The 7654-nt window shown below is 40.3% G+C and overlaps 1 pseudogene; it reads right to left on the bottom strand.

The window, feature by feature from the left end:
- Positions 1 to 629: 629 nt before the first annotated feature.
- The window catches only part of LOC102856453, a 197975-nt pseudogene continuing 190950 nt past the window's right edge, over positions 630 to 7654 (bottom strand).

Below are 7654 nucleotides of genomic sequence, written 5' to 3' on the forward strand. Positions count from 1 at the left end.
TACACAGTCAAATGCTTTTGCATAGTCAATGAAACACAGATAGACATTCCTCTGGTATTCCCTGCTTTCAGCCAAGATCCTCTAACATCAGCTACAATATCTCTAGTACCACGACCCCTTCTAAACCCAGCCTTAGCTTTTTAAAAAGAAAATATGGAATTCATTATCTAATAGGACATTCAGGAATTTAGTTTGGTAGGATTGGTTTTAATGTTATCAGTGGCAAACCTCGTGATGACAAACAAGTGTGGGTGTTTGAATAAAACCATTATCAAATTTAAGAGTTTGAAATTTGCCACAGAAGTTTGAAATTTGCCATTGCCGTCCTTCGAATTGATGGTCTTATCAAATTACACCCAGAAAGTAAAGATGATAAACACGGAAGTTAGGAAGATGCTGTTCACTCAGAGGCCCTCAATGACTGAGGTCTTTTATTTTATTTATAACAATATGAGATGCAGTGGTATGCACTGCTAGTATTCCACATTAAAGGTGTCACAATGCCTGTTGTGAAGTGAATGTTTTTCATCCTCAATCTGGTCCTGTTTCCACATATAAATCAGTTATCATATAAAGTTAAGCAAAAAGTAAGGTACAGGTTTAGTTTGTGGTTAATCAATAGAACAAATTTATTCTCTCTGAACACACATTGCTATTCCCATGCTACCCCAGATGCACAGGGCAGGGCAGCAACACCACAGCTCTCTCATGTTCTTTCCAAGGTATAGAGCAGGGTCACCAGGATCTGACAACCAGATGCACCCAGCGAGTGGTCCAAAGACTATGACCCTTCCTTTAATGTTGATCTTGTCTGGGTTTAATCCCAGATCTTTAGCTATTGCAAGAGAGGACTGCAAAGGTTTCACTGATTTCTAATACATTAGTATCCTGTAGTGACAAACCTGCTTTCACAACAACTTGCTTTATTGCTGGAATTGGTTCTGTTCCCTTAATGGAAGGATCCATGCCTGTTGTGATTATGATACAATCTGCTAACGGTGTCAGTCCACAATGAAGAGCTTCTGACTTGATCATAATGGCTGCAGTAGCAGCACAATAATTTATGCCTGAAACATTAGCTGCAGAGACTGTCCTTGTCCCAAATGAAAGAACGTAACGCTTCTGCTTGGACATGTATGTTGTTCTGGTGTTGAAGAAACTCATCAGTTTTAATATCAGTAGGACCTTTTTGAGAGGAGAGAGACACAGGTACAATCTCTTTATCTAAATGGCCAGCTTTCTGAACATTCTCTGTCGAGTTCTAGGACATAACTGCAATTTTATCTTGATCCTCCTGACTTACTTGCCATTTTTTGGCTACATTTTTAGCGGAAACATCCATGTGATAGTTGTGAAATGCATCTGTAAACCAATCACAGAGTATTCCATCTAGGCGAGGAATCTCACCCATCCTTATTCCTATTCTCAAATGAACCAAGTGAGGAACCTTGCTCATGTCTTCCGTGCCTCCCGTGACTAAACTGATGAGTCTCCTGTTCCCACTGACTCGGCTGTCAGGCACATGGCTTTCAGTCTTGATCCACAGATCATCTGGAAGCTCCATGCTGGGAACACTGTGAGGGATTCCTGCCACTATACTTGCCTGTTGTATAGGATTCTGCCTGCAATCTGCTACTAAAACATGTCCAAATATGACCTCCTACACAACTCCTTGAGTCACATAGGCCTTTTTCAGCACTTCTATGATTACAGGTCTGGCCAGACTATGGGCAGGAATGGCTGATAAAACAATCATTGAAAAAAAAAAATCCTTGAAGGAACCGATGGTGGTCCGTGCCACAGACACAATAGCACGGTTTGTGTTTGTACCGCTGTTGCCACTTCACTGATGTAAGGTTCCGTGGAACATAATTGTTTGATATGTACTGTTGTTGTTATTTGTTGGGGAATGTTAGGGCGGAAAGGAGGGCCTTTGGCCAGGACAGATCTCCCAAGCTCTGAATAAATGCAAGCCTCCCAACGGCCTTTAATACGGGGTAGAAAAATATTTCCTGTGTTTTCCTGTACTGGCTTGAGAAAGCTCACCACCTGGGAAGATGGCTGCTACATCTTTTGAGCTGGGAGTGGTTCATAGGAGGTTGAGCCTCCTATCCAATCTGCATGTCCCACTTCTGTAAGCCCACCCTATCCTTTCTTCTTGTTTACTTGCTTGTATATAAGTGTGCTGCAGTCCCTAATAACATTGAGCTGGATTGACTCTGATCCTCTCCCAGAGTAGTGTATCTCTGTCGTGCTTACCAACCAGCAGGGTGTCACTGTTGGTTGCTGGTGGACAGACAAAGACAGTTATTATGTGCTATTGAGTTGCCTGCAAGTCATAGTGACCCAATATACAACAGCCCTAAACCCTGCTCTATCCTGGGTCAATCTTATCGTCTCTGACACATTGACCCCCATTACCACAATCACTGAATCAATCCATCTCATTGAGGATCTTCCTCTCCTGCACTGTCCCTCCACCCTCCCAAGCATGATGTCCCTCTCCAAGGACTGGTCCCTCCCTGCAACATGTTCAAAGTATGTCAGAAGCTGCAGAATCCTTGCCTCCAAGAAGAGGCCTGCTCTCACTATCTCTAGGATAAACCTGTTTGTTCTCCTAGTAGTCCATGGTATATTCAATACTTTTCTCCAGCACCATAATTCAAAGGCATCAATTCTCATTTTATCATCCCTAATAACTTTCTAGCTTTCTGATGTATAGCAAATAATTACAAATGCTATGGCCTGAATCAGGCACACTTTAGTCTCCAAACTGACATCATTGCTCTTCTGTTTTTTAGAGGTCTGTGACAGAAGACTTTTCAATGCAATTATTTTCATTTTCTGGCTACTGGTACCAAGGGTGTTGATTGGGAGCCAAGCAAACTAAAGCTGTTAACAATCTTAATCTCTTCACAACCTATCTTGATGCTGCCAATCAGCCCAGTGGTGACAATCTTTGTTTTCTTGTTGTTGAACTTGAATCCATATTGGAGGCTGCAGTCCTTGAACTTCTGCAGCAAGGCTGGGTTTAGAAGAGCCAGAGGTACTAGGGCTATTATAGCTAAAGTTATATGTATCTTTGCTGAAACCAGGGAGTACCAGAGGGACATCTACCTTTGTTTCATTGGCTATGCAAAGGCATTTGACTGGGTGGATGACAAAAAACTGTGGCTGACTTTGAGAAGAATGGGAATCCCTGAACATTTGTTTGTGCTCATGTGAAACCTATAATTGGACCAGGAGGCAGTCGTCAGAACAGAGCAAGGAAATTTTGCATAGTTCAAATGTGGGAAGAGTGTAGGACAGGGTGAATATCCTGTCTCCATACATTTTCAAACTATATGCAGAACAAATTATCTGGAAGTCTGGGTTTTATGAGGAGAGATGTGGCATCAGGATTGGAGGAAGACTCATCAACAATCTGTGTTATGTAGATAACACAACCCTGCTTGATGTGTACTAAGAAGTTTAAAATTATCTCACAAAATTTGTGAAGCCACCTGACAATCATGGAGTACAAACTGTGGCTGGCCTACTTTTTCCTCAAGAAGCTCCCTCAGAACTTTTACAATAAAATTTTATTCAGGAATCTAAAACTCACTACCTATTGAATAGAAACCGACTAAGTTGAACTTCCAGTAGGTTTTCAGAGTCTGTCAATTGCGTGAAAGCAATTGCCCATCTTTCACCTGTGAAGCAGGTGGCAAATTTGAAATATCTGCTTCTGGTTATTAGTGTAACTCTCTATCTACTAAGCCTTCAGAGATCCTTAAAAACATGTAAAATATGTAACAAATTCTAAAATATCAGGTTTTAAATTGAAGCGCTAGTTGTGTAGTGTTGGGCTGGTAAATAAAAAGTTATTGTTGTGTTGTTGTTATGTACCATCGTGACACAGGTGACTCATAGCGATCCTATGAACAAAAGTCCTGGACACCTCCTGTATAACTTTCATCCATTATCCAGGTTCATAGGGTTGCCAGAGGCAAGCTATTGTGGAAGTGGATGCCACTTCTGCTTCCAAGCTTGTTTTAATTGGGGAGCTTCACCAAACACTGTCCACCATAGGTAACAATTCTCTGATTTGAGGCAGTTCAAATCCACCAGTTGTTCCACTAGAAAAAAATGGAACAGTTTACTTTCCTTATTGGTGGTGTTGTCATTAGACTCAGTCAAGTTGCGTATAACTCGTAGTGACCCTGTGCAGAACAGATTTGAACCTTGTCTTATCCTATGCTATCTTCACACTTCCTGACAAACTAGAGTCCATTGTGGCACTTACTGTGTCAATCCACCTGCTTGAGGGTCTTCCTCCACTTCTCTGATCATTCCTCCTTTCTAAAGAACATGTCCTTCTCCAAGGATAAGACTCTCCTAGTAACATATTCAAAGTATGTGAGGTGAAAACGTATCCTTTTTTTCCCTCCATGGAGCACTTTAGATGCACTTTTCCAATACATATTTATTTGTTCTTTCAGCAGTCCAAGGGATACTCAGTACTCTTCTCCAAAACCATATCTCAAAGGCATCAATTCTTCTTCTGTCACCCTTGTTCACTGTCCCGCTCTCAGAAGAATAGCAAGTGATAAAGACTATGACACACCTTAATCCTCAAACTAATATTCTTACTACTCAATAATTTGGAGATGTCCTAAACTGCAAACTTTCCCAGTGCAATATGGCTGCTGATTTGCTGACTTCTATTATCAAAGGTGTTGATGGTGGATGCAAGAAAGATGAAGCAGTTGATGGGTTCAATCTTTTCCCCATGTATCATAATGCCTACCATAATGTTGTCTAGTAGTAGGAATTTTTGTTTTCTTGACATTGAGATGCAATTCATATTGAAGGATGCACTTTTTGATCTTCTGCAACAAGTGCTCCTTTCATCAAGTAAGGTTTTGTTATCTGCATAATGTAGGTTATTGACAAGTCTTCAGCTGATACTGATGTGACATTCTTTTTCATAGAATCCAGCTTCTCAAATAATTTGCTTAGCATACAAATGGAGTAGGTATGGGGGAAGAATATAATGCAAACACATTCATATCTACTTATCATTTTACTATTCTATCATATTCACTTGCCTCTCTACTCTACCTATCTACCTTTCACAGGCTCATGTTAAATGTGTGTATTGTGTGTCCTTAATATTTCAGCCTTGGAAACCTTATTCGCTAAGAGTTTGAATTTATTGAAAAACAGTTTGATTTAGGTTTGTCTATGGGAACAGAACATTGACATTTTCAAGAGTCAAAACTGTGCTTCAAATACCTTCGAACTTGGTGACAATTTTCCAATAAGTGTTAGGGAATGGGAGTCACTAGTTGGTGTAAGAGATAAGGACATGAGTGATAACAAAAATGTTAGTGATTTATGGCCTACTGAGATTCACATAGAAAGAAAGATATGGAAATCCACTTCTAAAGAAATCAGACATTGAAGATTGTATGAAACACACTTTCATTTTTGGGATGCACAAATTCACCATTAATTAGAATTGACTCTATATTAAAGTTTCCACACTCTATTGGGTCACCTTTCTTTGGAATGGGAACAAATATAGATCTCTTCCAGTCAGTTGGCCAAGTGGTTGTTCTCCAGATTTCTTGGCACAACTTGGTGAGCACATCCAGGGCAGCATCCGTTAGCTGAAATACTTCAAAGGGTATACCATCTATTCCTGGGGCCTTATTTTTTGCCATTTCCTTCAAAGCAGCCTGAACTTCTTCTTTCATCACCATAAGCTCTTGCTCATATGTTGTTTCATGAAATTCTTCTGTGTCTGCCAATTCCTTTTGATACAGTGACTCAGTATATTCTTTCCATCTTCTTTTAATACTTCCTGGATCATTTAATATTTTGCCAAAAGCATCCTTGATTATAGCAACTCGAGGTTTGAATTTGTTCTTCAGTTCCTTGAGCTTAAGATATGCTGAGCGAGTTCGGCCCTTTTGATTTTCTGACTCCAACTCCTTGCACATTTCATTGTAATATTTTGCTTTGTCATCCCGTGCTGCCTTTTGAAATCTTCTATTCAACTCTTTAGTATCTTGAATTCTTTGTTGTTCTTTGGCTTCTCTGCGCTCCAGTGCAATTTTCAGAGTGTCTTCTGACATCCATTTTGGTCTTCGCTTCCTCTTCTGTCTTTGCAATGACCGTTTGCACTCTTCCTGGATGATACCCTTCATATCCTCCCACAACTTGTCTGGTTTTCACTCATTTGTGTTCAAGGCCTCAAACCTGTTACTGAGATAGTTCTGAAATTCAGGTGGGATAGACTCAAAGTCATATTTTGGTTGCCTTGGAGTTGGTTTAATTTTCCTCAACTTCTGCTTGAACTTGAATATGAGTAGTTGGTGGCCTGTTCCACAATCAGCTCCTGGCCTAGTTTGCACAGCTGATATTGAGCTTCTCCAGCAATTCATTCCACAGATGTAATTGATCTGACTCCTATGCATACCATCAGGTGAAATCCAAGTATATTACGTGTGTTTATGTCTCTTTTTTTGTGTGTGTTTATGTCTCTTAAATAACATATTTGCTATAAGTCATTGTGAAAAATTTAATCATTCTCTCTCCAGATCCATTTCTATCACCAAGTCCATGTTTTCCAAGTACTGAATCTTCTTCTCTGTTACCAACTTTTACATTCCAGCCACCAATTATTATCAACATATCTTGATTGCATGTTCGATCAATCTCCAATTGTAAAAGTTGGTAAAAATCATCTATATCCTCTTCCTTGGCTCTGGTTGTTGGTGCATATATCTGAATGATAGTGGTATTCACTGGACTTCCTTGTATGTGTGTGGATATTATCCTGTCACTCACAATGTTGTACTTCAAGATGGATCTAGCAATGACATTTTTAACTACGAAAGCAACTTCATTTTTTCTCACCTTTAGAAATATCTCATTGATTTCATTTGCAAGCAAGATTCTACTGAAGATTACCCAAAAACAACTGAAACAGCACATCAGCAGAGAACTGCCAGAAGTCCAGGCTGGGTTTAGAAGGGGTTGTGGTACTAGGGATATTGTAGCTGATGTTAGATGGATCTTATCTGAAAGCAGGGAATACCAGAGGAATGTCGATCTGTGTTTCATTGACTATGCAAAGGCATTTGACTACGTGATTCATAACTGTGGCTGACTCTGAGAAGAATGGGAATCCCAGAACACTTGATCATTCTAATGCGAAACTTATACTTGGACCAGGAGACAGTTATCAGAAAAGAGCAATGGAACACTGCATGGTTCAAAATTGGGAAAGGCATATGCCAGGGATGCATCCTATCTCCATACCTTTTCAACCTATATGCAGAACAGATTATCCAGGAGGCTGGGCTCTATGAGGAGAAATGTGGGGTCAAGTGTGATGGAAGATCTATCAACAATCTGTGTTGTGCAGATGACACAACCCTCCTTGCTGAACCTGAGGAGGACTTGAAGCACCTGCTGCAGAAGATCAAGGACTGCAGCCGCCAATATGGCTTGAGGCTCAATGTCAAGAAGACAAAGATTCTCACCACTGAACCCATTAGCAGTATCAGGATGGATGGTGAAGAGATTGAGATTGTTCACAGCTTTACTTTGCTTGGCTCCACAGTCAACAGTCTTGGCACCAGTAGCCAGGAAATTAAAAGGC

Source organism: Elephantulus edwardii, unplaced genomic scaffold, assembly GCF_000299155.1.
Source record: "Elephantulus edwardii isolate Elephantulus edwardi_28Jun2011 unplaced genomic scaffold, EleEdw1.0 scaffold00390, whole genome shotgun sequence".
Classification (NCBI taxonomy): Eukaryota; Metazoa; Chordata; class Mammalia; order Macroscelidea; family Macroscelididae; genus Elephantulus; species Elephantulus edwardii.